The sequence below is a fragment of the Chiloscyllium plagiosum genome, unplaced genomic scaffold, assembly GCF_037043375.1.
Source record: "Chiloscyllium plagiosum isolate Xiang-an unplaced genomic scaffold, Cpla_swu_hap1 HiC_scaffold_34, whole genome shotgun sequence".
Lineage (NCBI taxonomy): Eukaryota > Metazoa > Chordata > Chondrichthyes > Orectolobiformes > Hemiscylliidae > Chiloscyllium > Chiloscyllium plagiosum.
Window position 1 is genome coordinate 23,093,469 of NW_028270172.1, and position 15,895 is coordinate 23,109,363.

Consider the following 15,895-nt stretch of genomic DNA (forward strand, 5'->3'; position numbering starts at 1 on the left):
TCGGAAGAACTTGTCAAACTTTGGGATGGCCAAGAACACGCTCACTCCAACTCCAGCCTTTAAATGTTGTACCGAATGCTTGTTGCATATCAAATCAATCCAATCAACATCAGTGGGCCAATTTCCCAACTCCATCCCATACCCAAGCCATTTTCCTGCTGGCAAGAATAGGAAAGTGCAACACCGCAAATCATCTAAAAAACAATTTGAACTGACTAAATGTCCAGTAAGAACTGTTGTCACTACTGCTACACTGCTGATAATCCCACTTACTGCATTGGTTTTAGAATTTTATTTACATTCATTAAATCATTCAGCACAAATAATCTGCTTGCGATTAACTGTCACCCTAAATTGAGACACTTTTCTCTCAAATGGTGTAGCTCTGTAGTTAACAATTGAGAAAGTTTCCAGAAGTTTTGTTTTCAAATACCTGATTCTAAAATGAACAGGAACATAGAACAATGGTTAACAAACAACAAGATGGCAACAGTTTATGGCTTTGCTGAATCTTTTTTAACCACTAAACTGGACAAACAAGAGCAGTAATAGACTGTTGAATTATCCTCTTTTGTCCATATATTGTCAACATTTTATGGATTCAAAGCAGCAGTGTGGAAGCAGGCCATTCAGACTATTGAGTCCACACTGACCCTCCAAAGAGCATCCCGCCATGACCCACCCCTCTACCTTAACCTGGTGATCCTGCATTTCCCAGGACTAATCCACTTAACCTACATATCTCTGGACATTATGGGCAATTTAGTATGGCCAATCCATCTAACCTGCAGAACGTTTGACTGTGGAAGGAAACTGGAACACCCAGAGGAAACCCACACAGACACAAAGCGAATGTGCAAACACCACACAGATAGTTGCCCGAGAATGGAATCGAATATGGTGAACAGTTATGATCGTGATGAATGATGGAGCAGGTTCGAAGGGTCGAATGGCCTCCTGCTGCTCCTATTTTCTATGTTTCTATGTGACACTGGTGAGTTATCAGCCAGTACTGACAGGCTTGTTCAGTCTTGTTTTGAATTTGCAGAATGCACAGCTTTGGAATAAAACCTCCCTGTCAGATTGCACGATCAAAAAGATCATATGTTCTTTAGTTCTGACTGGAGCCTAGTAACTGCACAGCACAGAATAATGTTGGCCAGTGGGCCAATTTCCCAATTCCATCCCATAGCCAGGCCATTTTCCTGCTGGCAAGAATAGGAAAGTGCAACAACGCAAATCATCTAAAAAACAATTTGAACTGACTAAATGTCCAGTAAGAACTATTGTCAGAGGCAACTGGAATGTTCCAATCAGCCTTCTGATCTACACAGGTGGCTGGGATGGTCAGTTATAGTGTCATAGAGTAGATGACCAGTGGGTGGCAGAGGGAGGGAGGGAGGCAGTATTCCAATATTAACCCTTTCAAAACCATTATGTGTACAACACCATCCTACTGTGATTTCAGTCCCATTTGCCACCTAGTTTCAAGAACCCATCCTGGAGGCAAAAACTTTCATAACATTGAAGAGGTATTTCGATGTACACTTAAGGGTCTCATGCTGCCCCCACTGTTAGGAACCTACCAATGCTGAGGCATATAAGATCATAGGCCAGGTGCTGGAAAATGGGTTAGAAAAGTTAGGTGGTTGCTTTTGGCCAAAAGGGCCAAAAGGCCTTACCTGTGTTGTGGATGTCTATGATTTAGGGCATTGAGAAATTTGAATAAAATTGCAGAAGAGCGACTGCTTCCCACACCATGTGAGCATCTGGTCACTAATTGAGGCTGAATGCAGCTCTACTTCCACAGGACAATCAAATCAATGATTTGCTAAGTTCTTATTAAAATGATGTGCATAAGTGGCAAGGTTGAATAGATGCTCGTTGAAAATATGAACCTCCTTCACCCAAAGTGTTGTGAGTCTGTGGAATTCCCTGCCCAGTGAAGCAGTTGAGGTTGCCTCGTTGAATGGTTTAAGGCAAAGATAGATTTTTGAACAGTAAAGGAATTAAGGGTTATGGTGTGCGGGCGGATAAGATTAGATTAGATCCCCTACAGTGTGGAGGTAGGCCCTTCGGCCCAACTAGTCCACACCGACCCTCCGAAGAGTAACCCACCCAGACCCATTACCCTCTGACGAATGCACCTAACACTGTGGGCAATTTTACCTCGCAATTTAGCATGGCCAATTCACCTGACATGCACATCTTTGGAGTGTGGGAAGAAACTGGAGCACCCGGAGGAAATCCACGCAGACACGGGGAGAAGTGCAAACTCCACACAGACAGTCACCTGAGACAGGAAACGAACCTGGGACCCTGGTTCTGTGATGCTATGCCACCCTGGAGCTGAGTCCACAGAAATATCAGCCATGATCTTATTGAATGGTGGAGCAGGCTCAATAGGCCAGACGGCCTACACCTGCTCCCAATTTTTTATGTTATTAAGTTCTTATTAATATGAAAATATGAACTACCCGAGACTGAAAACAAAAAAAATTCTGAAGATCACAAGAGGTGATAGGGTGGCAAGGTGGCTCAGTGATTAGCACTGCTACCTCATAACACCAGGAACCTGGGTTTGATTCCGGACTCCGGCGACTGTCTGTGTGGAGTTTGCCCATTCTCCCCGTGTCTGCGTGAGTTTCCTCCGGGTGCTCTGGTTTCCTCCCACAATCCAAGATGTGCAGATTCAGTCAATTGGTCATGCTAAATTGCCCATAGTGTTCAGGGCTGTGAAAGTTAGGTGCTTTAGTTAGGGGTAAATGTAGAGTAATAGGATAGGGGAATGGCTCTGGGTGGGTTACTCTTCGGAGGGTCGGTGTGGACTTGTTGGGCCAAATGGCCTGTTTCCACTCTGTAGGCATCCTATGGTTCTATGGGTCAGGCAGCATCCATGAATGTTGCCTGGCCTGCTTTGATCTCCAGCACTTTTTGTTTCTCAGTACATAAATCGACAGGTACCTTCTTCCTGAACTACCTGAGATCTGATTTCAAAAGCCTTGCACTTTCTTTAAAAACATTTAAAGAAGATCTTAAAGATTATTGCCAGTTTCATAGGAGGGATAACCAGAATCACTAGAATTCGGAACATAAACGGAACATTCTGGAAACTCTCAGCAAACCAGACAGCCTCTACAAAGAGTGAAACAAAACAGATTAGACATGGCCCTAACATAAGCTAGATTTTAAGGGGTGCTGTGCTTCCTGTGCATTTACACCACCATAAAACACTTTGCATGGCCAAGCAGTCGGACTCAAGAGCTCAGTTCTGCCGACATCTGGGGAACAAGTCCAACTTTAGAGAACTGCTAAGTGATTCAGTTAGATAGTAAGGGTGGTGGAATCTCAGCTTTAACAGGCTGATTTAGAGGGTTAACGGGGGAGATTAATGTTAGAGGAAGGGTATTATGTTTGGAGGTTGTGACTACAATAGGTACGGGGAAGGAAGTTTGAGCGCTTTTTTTCTTAACCAGCTCACTCAACAAAAAACTGCCAGTCCACCCATTTGGGCTGGCCGATCCCATACTGCAGGTTGCATAGCAATGGGGGCAGGATGAGACCCTTAAGTGGTCAAAGGTCTCAATCGATCCATGAACGAGCAGGCTGACTGACACCTTCGCAGCATCCAGTAAGGTGTGAGATAGGTCAGGGACAAGCAGATAGACAGCAAGAAGGCTATACACTGAATTGTATGAGCACTCCTGTTTTAAACAGACTGGCGGAGGGCCATAATATCTTGACTTTCTTCTGTTTCTCTTTCCAAAGACGTGCTGAAACACTGAGTGTCCCTGGTGTTTTCTACCTTTCTTTCAGGTTCCCAGCACCTGCAGTATTTTCTTGAATTCAGTGGATCAGTCAGTGAGCAGATGTCATTTGCAGATTGAGGTACAAATTCGAAAGTAATAGAAAATTGCCTGTAGATGATTTCCACAGAGCTGGCAGCATTTTTAAGCAAACTGTCAAAGTACAGATGACAAAAATGTTGAGAGGCTTTTGAAAGGGCCAAAAGGCATTGCAACTGTAGGAATTATTTAACAACTTTCACGCTCCCACATGGAATGACATTTGTTGATTTGGATCTGTCAGAACAAATGCACAAGGTTACTCCATCTCTTGAAGAGGATTTCACTGTATACCCATGAGTACACAGAATCAGTTCGAAAAGCAACTCCATACATGGGTAACGTGTTGGAGTCATAGAATCGCTATAGTGCAGAAAGAGGCCATTTGGCCCATCAAGTCTGCACCGGTCCTCCAAAGAGCAAACCCCCACTCCCCCCCCCCGCCCCCCTATCCATGTAACCCTGCATTTACCATGGCTAAATCCACCTAACCTGCACATTCCTCGACACTAAGGGGTACTTTAGCATTGCCAATCCACCTAACCTGCACAACTTTGGGAGGAAACAAGAGTTCCCTGGGGGAACCCACACAGACATGGACTCTGGATGGGTCGATAATGAGGAATGCCTTAAGCACCACCAATGATGATAATGTCATATGGACTCACTGGAAGAAGAGCTTAGGATCTCAAAGGAATAAAACCCACCATCCAGTTCCACCTCCGAGTATCTGTAATAATGTCTATCACAAGAATGCAATCTGCAACTGGTTGCTAACATATAATAAAGTGATTCTTGGTCAAAACAAGAGCTTCTTTTAGTATTAACATGCAGTGGTTCTCCTCCACCACACTAGTACAAACAAACACTGTAGATCCCTACACTTTTCAAGGATTGTGGCAGCAGATATGGTGAGATGTAGACTCAGTTTAGCTGCAATACCACCCAGTAGGTAGAGGTCTGTAGACCTTTCAGTAGCTTCAGATTCTGCTCTGAAGTCTCCTGCTCCTGCAGAGAACAGTGTACATCTAAGAACAGAAGACAGCTTTTTGAAAAGGTTCAACAAGGAAGTATTTACAGTCAGTGGCAAAAACTTTTCCAACCTGGCAAGTGACACTTGCAGCAGGAGAGTTAGGAACACAAAGTGAAGTAGAATTGGTGACTCCAGAACGCAGAGAGCGAGAAGGGTTTTGTTTTAAAATGATAGAGGATTACAGATTGGAAAATAATAAATAAGGAATGTGCTTACCATTTAGACGGAAATCTCTGCCATACTGGACAGAAACAGTGAGGCACAACAGTGACAAGGAAAAGCAAGGGTCACAGTGCAACTTAAAGCAAGGTTTCACACTGAGAGACATAGCAAAGCCGTAATTAACCAAGGGGCACATTAAGAAGCATGAGCAGCTTTGGTCTAATTGATGAAGAAAGTTAGGAGAGTTAATTAAAGCTGCAGAACAGGCAAGAGATCCTTCATTAAAACTGTGAAAAAGGTGGAAGCAGTTATTCAAATCTTGGTGAATGAGAATCTTCGGGGGAAAAGAATGAAAGGATTGGGGATCATTATTAAATCACAGCCTTCAAGTCACAGAAGTAACCACGCTTTTTCAAAAAGAAGGAAAAACAGGAAATTATAGACCAGTTAGCTTGACATTGATAGTAGGCTACATGCGAGAGCTCATTATATAAGATTTAATAGCAGTGCACTTGGAAACAATGAGAGGATTGAACAGAGTTAGAGTTGATGTCATCAGGTTGGCTGCTGAGTAGCCAGGGCTTGTCCACTCCAGGCACTTTTCTTTCCTTTTTTTCTCTTTTCCTTTTTTTTAATTTCTTGTCCTTTCCTTTCCTTATCTCTTGTCCTGAGTTCGGATGTTATTGGCAGCAGCGAGTGAGCCAATACTTACTTTTCCAGGGTGAGCACGGGACATAGCTTCGGAATCGACAGCTGCTACTCCGGTGGAGGCAAGTGAGGTGAGGTGGGCCCAGTGCCGAAGATGGCACCTGAGGATCAGCAACTTCGGTGTTGGTTGGGTCCGATGCTGGCGATGGCGAAGTAGTGGCGGAAGGGTATCCCAGCGACATCAAGGTGGGCCTAGTGGTAAGAGATGTGGCTCTGGCATTGGTGGGTCTGATGCAGGCAGCGCTGAGGCGGTGGTGGAGTTTAATTAGCCCAGAGGTGAAAGATGGCACCTGAAGAGGGGCAGCTTCAATGTTGGTTGGGTCTTGTGTAGACGGTGGCGAGGCAGTGGAGGAGGGATGATGGCATAGGTGTCGTTGATGATGAGTTGGCTCAGGACTGGTGGACTCTCTTTAGGTTATATCTTCCTTTTTTGTCTATTTCTTAAAGCTACACAAAATGGTGGTGGTTCATGGTGACAGTGGAAAAGTTTTTTACTGTATTTTACTGTTTTTCTCATTCATGGATTTATGAAAGGGAAATCATGCTTGATGAATCTATTGGAATTTTTGAGGATGTAAATAGTCAAGGGGTGGAACCGATGGATGCGGTGTATTCAAGTTTTCGATAAGCACCTATATCAGCAATTGGAATGTGACATTAAGTGCATGGGATTCAGGAGTAGTGTACTGATGTGAATAAGAAACCAGTTGGCAGACAGAAAACAAAGATTAGTAATAAATGAGTCTTTACCTGAGTGGCAGTCAATGACTAGTTGGTTAACTGATTGGTTTGGAACCAGGGGTCACAGTGTAAGGGTATGAGGTAGGTCATTTAGTTTGAGATGAGGAGAAATTTCTTCACCCAGAGAGTGGTGAGGCTGTGAAACTTTCTGCCGTAGAAAGTGATTGAGGCCAAGATGTTGAATGTTTTCAGAAAGGAATTGGACTTAATTCTTTGGGCTAGAGGGATCGAAGGACATATAGGAGAAAACAGGAACAAGTTACTGATTTGAATGATTAGCCATGATCATATGGAACAAAGGAACAGCCTGGAAGGCCCAAATAGCCTACTCTTGCTCCTATTGTTTATGCTTCTCTGAAAGCAGGAATCATTTAGTAACCCCATGATTAAAGCAGACATTGTTTGTTAAAGTTACAGGTAGTGGACTTCATTCAATAAAGCCATTGAAGAAATGAAAACCATTTTTAAGGCCTCAAACTGTATGATTCTCCCAGTGGGTTTTTTTGCGGCTTAGAGAGCAGCAGCTTGGGGTTTGCAGGTGCACAGAGAGCACTGGAACTGAAACATTTGTATTGAAAAGCCATACAGTTAACAGACCAAGCAATAGTTTTTACCAAGACAACAGTCTTTTGAATTTAACCAATCAATTATAATCAGGCGCCTAGAGACCAAAAACCTATTAAATTTAACTCTGATGGTTCTGACAACATAGGACCATCCTATTGTAGAAATATTGATATTTGTCATCACGGGTATTAAAAGAAGGGGGCAGTTGGACAGAGACCCCAGAACAAGCTGCCATCTGCCAGAGCTAACGGCACTCAGTTCTGAAGAGAAAATTGTCAGCTCTCACAGCATCTATGTCTTAGAGAAAGCATCAACTTAATAACAACAGTATCAATGATGGGGAAGACATTCCTGACAGAAGAATCAACAGAGAAAGCACAGATCATTCTGGAAGACATGCAACCTGGCTGGAATTTCGAGAGACTAATTTCTATTGTTTTCTATTGTCCCCCGCACCTGCGTGGGTTTCCTCCCACAGTCCAAAAATGTGCGAGTTAGGTGAATTGGCCATGCTAAATTGACCATAGTGTTAGGTGCATTAGTCAGAGGGAAATAGATCTGGGTGGGTTACTCTTCGAAGGGTCAGTGTGGACTATGGGTGGCACAGTGGTTATCACTGCTGCACTCACAGTGCCGGAGACCCGGGTTCAATTCCCACCTCAGGCAAATCTGTGTGTGGAGTTTGCACATTCTCCCTGTGTCTGCGTGGGCTTCCTCTGAGTGCTCCGGTTTATTCCTACAATCCAAAAATGTGCAGGTTAGGTGAATTGGCCATGCTAAATTGCCCATAGTATTAGGTGAAGGGGTAAATGTAGGGGAATGGGTCTGGATAAGTTGCGCTTCGGCGGGTCAGTGTGGACTTGTTGGGCCGAAGGGCCTGTTTCCACACAGTAAGTAATCTAAGTTAAATGAGTGGGATTTGTATTTATTGGAACAGCAGAACATTAGAATCTTGCTTTATTCAGGAATATTTTATGTTAGAAGGGATGTATTTGGCTTAGTAATAGTTTGGTTCATGAATGTAAGTTTGCTCGCTAAGCTGGAAGATTCATTTTCAGACGTTTCATCACCACACTAGGTAACATCATCCGTGAGCCTCCGGTGAAGCACTGGTGGTATGGCCTGCATTTTATTTATGTGTTTAGGTTTCCTTGGTTTTGTGGCATTATTTCCTATGATGATATCATTTCCTGTTCTTTTTCTCAATGGATGGTAAATGGAATCCAAGCCAATGTGCTTGTTGATAGAGTTCTGGTTGAAATGCCAGCTTCTAGGAATTCTTATGCATGTATTTATTTGGCTTGTCCTAGGATAGATATGTTTCCCAGTCAAAGTGGTGTCCTTCCTCATCTGTATGTAAGGATACTAGTGAGAGTGGGTCATGTCTTTTTGTTCACAAGTGTGTATCTACCTCTGGCTGATTCAATTTAGAAGGGTTAATTCATTATGTGTTATACTTTGCAATTTAATAGTGTCATATCTCAAGACTATACCATATTGAATCCCATAAAACAGTTGATTGTTTTCCTTCTTTATTATCTGCTTTTCACACATATGGAATTCTTCCAATTCTGGAGTTGGGAGAATAATGTCAGGATCCATTCCTAGTCACCTCAATTGTTAAAGTGTTAGCCAATTCATTGCAAGCAAGTCTACATTAGCACATCCATTTTGGATAGCAGGAGGGTTCCTGAGACTGAAGGGCCAGTGGGAGGCCATGTAGCAAGGACACATTGGCAGCCCTTTTGCGACACATAAATCTGGAATGGAGAGAGAGAGATAGAGAAAGAGAGTGTCTCAAATTGGAGGCACCCTCTGAAGAAAAAAAATCAGAATTGTTTAAAATAGCAACATTTGCTCAGTCCTTAACAGTGGAGGGACAATATTGTCATGGGAAAGCCAACTGTGTCTCGGTGGTCGGGATGGGTGCAGGGAATGGTGTGGGGGAGGTCCTAACAGTATTATGGGGGGGGGGGTTCTTGTTACCCTGATACACTGACTATGTACACATATGCAAGGTGTCCATGGAACCTAGAAATCTCAGTCAGTCGAGAAAAGGAGCCTTTAAACTGCCACCAACTGATATCTACACTAGATATTCTGACACCAAGGTGGCCTCACTTAAAATGGATCATGGTTAGGATATGTTCTGCCAGACCAGCAGAAGACACCACTACCCACCCACCTCTCATCCCCATTACCCCAAACAACACCCCCAATCTTCCCCAAATCTGACACCAAAACACCCTTAATGAACATTCATTCTCATAATTTGTCACCTTCCAGTTTAATGTGATTTATCCATCAAAAAGGTTCTTCTGGCCTAATATAGTTCTCAGATTTCCAGCATTTTCAGTGTTTTGTGTTTTTGTATTTATTTGTCCTTCTAATTGTTGGTGACATTTAAAACACAATTTCCACTCATAACCCTATGACTCTACTTGCCTATGATTGAGGGAGCTCCACCCCATCCCATTTTGCTCTGAGCTGCAGTCAAGTTACATTCATAGGTTAACCTGTCCGGCACATTGCATGGCAACAGACTAACTTGAGGCAGGGTTAACCCCACTGAGGGGTGGGCTCCAACCTTTAATTGGTCCTTAATTGATGCTTAGAGCTCTCACTTGGTGGCAGAGCATGCAGTTTAACTATGAACCATTCGCAACCTGAACTGAACTCCATGGACATCGGAATGCAATGGGCTGTCACTTTACCACCACCTCGTTAATCCTGCCTTTAGCTTGCTACCTCTTAGAACACAAGATTATGCCCTTTGGTTTTTAAAATCACTCTGCAGTGAGTTGTATTTGGAATATAGAATTTTATTTGAATAACTAACAATTGGAGAGTGAAAACCTAACCAGCCCAAATCCTGTGTGTGATTTAAGTTCATGAGTTTCTGGGAATCATTGAGTTAGCAGTTGAACTACATAGATTTCCTTCACTCTCTCTCTCTCTGTCTCTCTTCCTCTCTCTCTGTCTGTCTCTCTCTGGATCCTATCTACTCATTTGACATTGTCTACATTCAGCAATTTTTAAAAAAAATTCAATTCCGCTGCATGATCTCCAGAAGGAGAGAAAGGACTGTCATGGCTTGAAACCATCTCATCACTGCAAGTGAGACCCTCAGACTTTGTCTGCAGCCAGTTAGAGATGCCAAGCTTTGAATTGTGATTTCTTTTTTAAAGGTTATAATTTAGTTGACCTAATCTTCCCAACTCTGTAATCTGTATTACTGTGCGTGGGCTTCCATTGTGGGATTGCATGTGTGTGAGAAAGTCAGTGGGTAATGTGCGTTTCACTTAGATCGATTTAAGTATAAATGATATAGAGTAATCTCATTCTTTGTTAACCTTAAGCAAACCTGTCTGATTATTTTGTTCATGATCATTGGGTGTCATGTTGACTCAGTGGTTAGTACAGCTGCCTCACAGCACCATGGATCTGGGTTCAATTCCACTCTCAGGTGACTGTCTGTGTGGAGTTTGTGCATTCTTCCTGTGTCAGGGAGTTTTAAGAACATAGAACAGTACAGCACACTACAGGCCCTTCAGCCCTCAATGTTGTGCCAACCTTTTATCCTACGCCAAGATCAAACAAACCTACATACCCTTCATTTTACTATATCCAAGAGTCACTTAAAGGTCGCTAAGGTATCTGCCTTTATTACCACTTTTGGCAGTGCATTCCATACACCCACTTCTTTCTGTGCTTTCTCCAGATGCTCTGGTTTCCTCCCATAGTCCAGGGATGTACAGGCTAGGAAGATTAGCTGTGGGAAATGCAGGGTTACAGGGATAGGATGGGGGGTGGGTCTGGGTGGAATGGTCTCTGGAGTGTCAATGTGGACTCAATGGACCGAATGGCCTGCCTCTACACTGTAGGGGTGTGATGATTTTATCACCACAGCACACACAAACAGTTAATTGGTGAGCCTAGCCTTTTAAAATGTAAACCTTTTAAAGCCAAATGAGGAGATTGAAAACAGGGAACTATTTAACCTCTTCTCACCTTGTGATAACAGGCTGCCTTATCTGTTATCAATATGTAAACAAGATTGTGTCATTAAGGTCCTTGAGACTGTTTCATCATGCAATGATGTCATGGGCAACTTGTGACAAAACTTTATAGACCCCATTTGCATTTGATATCCATATCCCATAATGCTTAAACTTTCACTAACAGTTATCAGTTTTAAATTTAACAAATTATCACGAGCCATGTGTGGAAGAGTTATATTCGTATTGTACATTTACTTGATCTATCAATACCTATATAAAACTTTATACTTCCATGTGTACCTTTCCTAATGATGCCCATTTTTGCATCATCAGCAAATTTAGCTACTTGGCTTTCCACCCATGCTCTGAATCATTGCAGCATCTCTGAAGGCAGTGGAGACAGGATTGTCACCCTAGCTAGCGATACTTCCATTGGCTGTAGCTAGCAGTGAGATGCACAATAACAAGAAATGCCCTTGCCATATATATTGAGTTAAATGAAGGCAAACCTCTGTCAGTTTATTTGAGGTACATGCAGCAATGCCGGTAGATACTGTTGGTGGCGCTTTTCTGTGTGCAGTCATGATGATGGCCATGATGACATCTTATTTTATGGGCTACATATAAAGCACAAAGTGCTGTGTCTATGATTAAGACAGGGAGGGGGACTGGATTTTGGGAGATCTATTCAGCATGTCAGTTTGCCAGATCTTCACTCCGCTATGTGTTATATCCTCTTGATGCGTCTATTTTTTTTTAACTTGAACCCTTACTACTTCCTTTCATCTTGCACAATCATTTCTCTTTTTACTTTAATCTTTTCTGCTTCCCATCATGTCTTAAACATTTCTTTTGGCTCTGTTCTCTTCTCCCTCACTTATTCCCATGCCTCTGCACTAACTCAAAATCCCCATTCCAGTTCTGATGAAAAATCATCGACCTGAAACCTTAACTCTTTACCTCTCTCCACAGATACCTGCTGGATATTTCAGATTTCCAGCACTTGCACCATTTTGCTTTCAGATGTTATTTTTCTCTCTGGCTGATTTTTTTTTTGTAGGAGCTACAAGCGACATTATTGCTTTGGGATATAGGACCTTATTCCAGAAGATATATTAGAGCCGTATCTCTGCACACATTTTATTTTGAAATGAACAAATAATAAATCTACTGCAGTAAATTCATTGTGAATCGATTTGTTATTCTTTACAGGTTTTAAATTGGAATGAAGTGTACATAAAATACCTCATCATTTTGAGTCACATTGAATATTTTTACCACTGCACATTAATCAAGTTGCAAATAACCAAAGAAAATGGGTGATCCCAGATGGAAGATAAGATTGTAAATAAATCACAAAAGATACCCTTGATCTGACTTTCACAGTCCATCACTTCCTCGTTACACTTAAACTGCAGAAAATGACTTGTTTGTATAAATTAATCCTATTTCAAGCAGAAGCCCTTTTCAAATTGATTTCCAGCCATTTGAGAGAAAATGTGTTTATTTTCCATCTAAATTAATCTCTCAATGTATTCCTTATAGGAAAGCAGGCGCCATCATGGGAAAGGTTAAAGTTCCTTTAGCTACTTCATTTAAAGCAAATGTCGCAGATTCAACCGAGGTGAGAAGAATTAGTGAACATTTCTGATTCTGGCCTGCAACTTTGACACCCCTTCCTGTTCATTTGCTCTTGGTTAAAAACAGCCATGAGGAACTGATATGCTTTTCACAGTTTGCAGAGCTCCGTGGGAGTTCTGAGCTGCATCTCACATGATTGGACTGCTGCAGATATTTCTCCTTCCACATGCACGAGCAAATATCATTGTTATTTCAATTTCAAGCCACATGAATACATGGACAGAACAAATACTGCAATAGCACCACAATGGATTCACTGCTGAGGATATCATTGGCAAAGGTGAGTGAAATTCCCAAAGTCACACGAGGAGTTTTCAAAACGCGAGACAAAAACAGCAAACCATCCCTTTCAAATACAGAATCCACCTTAGTGTCCTACTGATCCGATCTTTCAATCCTTTATATCTCGAGAAGTGCAACTTTTGATTTATCAATCCCACTTATCTTGGCTACTTCAATGCCATCCTCCATAATTAACTTTCAGGGAAACCTTCGTCTAAATTTGACATTTTTAACTTACATTTCCTGAATGGATCAGCATCCTCTTTATAATTCTGTCCTCAAACTCTTGTGCTTATTTTTATTTACTTTTAGCTAGTCCTATATCACAAAACAACTGTCTGTGTGGACATCTTTACTTCATACACAATTGTGTTTAATCTAATGATATAAATTGGCACTTGCATTTCTGTAATCTGTCCCTGGAGAACAGTATGAGGTGATGGCAGGATCTGGAGGCTAGTTAACACCCTGACAAGATAGTAAAAACAATGACTGCAGATGCTGGAAACCAGATTCTAGAGTAGAGTGGTGCTGCCTGAACTGCTGTGCTTTTCCAGCACCACTCTACTCCAGATCCTGACAAGATGATCTGCTTATTATTTTTGTACCCCTGTAACTTTTCAAATCATAACTTGAAATAGTGAAAGGTTTCAAGAGTTGATTAACAGACAGGCCATTATGGGAATGCTAATTTTAAGCTACTTGTGTTGTTAAAACGCAAGTCAAAATAGATTGAGGGTAATAAAATAATAGCAAAGCACTGTGAAAACAGAGTGGCAATAAATGGGCCTTTTTCTGGGTGGCAGACAGTGACTAGTAATAGAGCTCTACACCACTGAAGCCAGATGCCAACTCGAAGACACGTCCTCCTACCACCCCCCTCGACCATGACCCCACCCCCCCATCACCAAACCATCATCTCCCAGACCACACAGAACCTCATCACCTCAGGAGATCTCCCACCCACAGCTTCCAACCTCATAGTTCGGGTACTCCGCACCACCCGATTCTACCTCCTTCCCAAGATCCACAAGCCTGACCACCCTGGCTGACCCATTGTCTCAGCCTGCTCCTGCCCCACTGAACTCATCTCCACCTACCTCGATACTGTCCTATCGCCCCAGTCCAAGAACTCCCCACATACATTAGAGACACCACCCACACCCTCCACCTCCTCCAAAACGTCCATTTCCCCAGCCCCCAACGCCTCATCTTCACCATGGATATCCAATCCCTCTACACCTCCATCTGCCAGGAGCAGGGCCTCCAAGCCCTCCGTTTTTTCCAATCCAGACATCCCCAACAGTACCCTTCCACCGACACTTTCTCCTTCGACTCCTCCCACTTCCACCAAACCAAAGGGGTAGCCATGTCTGTCTCTTTGTTGGCTACATAGAACAGTCCATCTTCCGTAGTTACACCGGCACCACTCCCCACCTTTTCCTCCACTACAGTGATGACTGCATCGGTGCCACCTTGTGCTCCCGCGAGAAGGTTGACCAGTTCATCAACTTCACCAACACATTCCACCCTGACCTTAAATTCACGTGGGCTATCTCTGAAGCCTCCCTCCCCTTCCTGGACCTCTCCATCTCCATTAATGACGGCCGACTTGACACTGACATTTTTTACAAACCCACTGACTCCCACGGCTACCTGGATTAGACCTCTTCCTACCCTACCTCCTGCAAAAATGCCATCCCATATTCCCAATTCCTCCGCCTCCACCGTATCTGCTCCCAGAAGGACCAGTTCCACCACAGAACACACCAGATGGCCTCCTCCTTTAGAGTTCGCAATTTCCCATCTCATGCCCTCCAACACATCTCATCCACATCCCATCCCTCTGCCCTCAAACCCCACCCCTCCAACTGTAACAAGGACAGAAGCCCCCTGGTGCTCACCTTCCACCCAACCAACTTTCGCATTAACCCTATCATCCGCCGACATTTCCACCACCTCCAAACAGACCCCACCACTCCCCACCCCTTTCCGCAAAGACCGTTCCCTCCGTGACTACCTGGTCAGGTCCACACCCCCCTACAACCGACCCTCCCGTACTGGCACCTTTCCCTGCCACCGCAAGAATTGCAAAACCTGCGCCCACACCTCCTCCCTCACCTCCATCCAAGGTCCCAAAGGAGTCTTCCACATTCTTCAAAGTTTTACCTGCACATCCACAAATGTCATTTATTGTATCCGTTGCTCCCGATGCAGTCTTCTCTACATTGGGGAGACTGGACACCTCCTAGCAGAGTGCTTCAGGGAACATCTCCGGGACACCCGCACCAATCAACCACACTGCCCTGTGGCCCAACATTTCAACTCCCCGTCCCACTCTGCCGAGGACATGCAGGTCCTGGGCCTCCTCCACCGCTGCACACTCACCATCCGAAGCCTGGAGGAAGATCGCCTCATCTTCCGTGCCAGAACAATTCAACCCCAGGGCATCAATGTGGACTTCACCAGTTTCCTCATTTCCCCTCCCCCCACCTTATCTCAATTCCAACCTACCAGCTCAGCACTGTCCTCGTGACCTGTCCTACCTGCCAATCTCCCTTCCCACCTATCACCTCCATCCCCACCCCCATTCACCTATTGTACTCTTTGCTACCTTGCCCCATCCTCCTGTCTGACCTATCACCTCCAAGCCCACCCCCAATCACCTATTATACTCCTTGCTACCTTTTTCCCAGCCCCGCCCCATTTATCTCTCCACCCTGGAGGCTCCTTGCCTCTATTCCTGATGAAGGGCTTTTGCCCAAAATGTCGATTTTCCTGCTCCTCGGATGCTGCCTGAACTGCTGTGCTTTTCCAGTGCCACTCTGATCTAAACTCTGGTTTCCAGCATCTGCAGTCCTCACTTTTGCCTCGTGACTAGTAATATACTGTAGGGATCAGTTTATACACACACA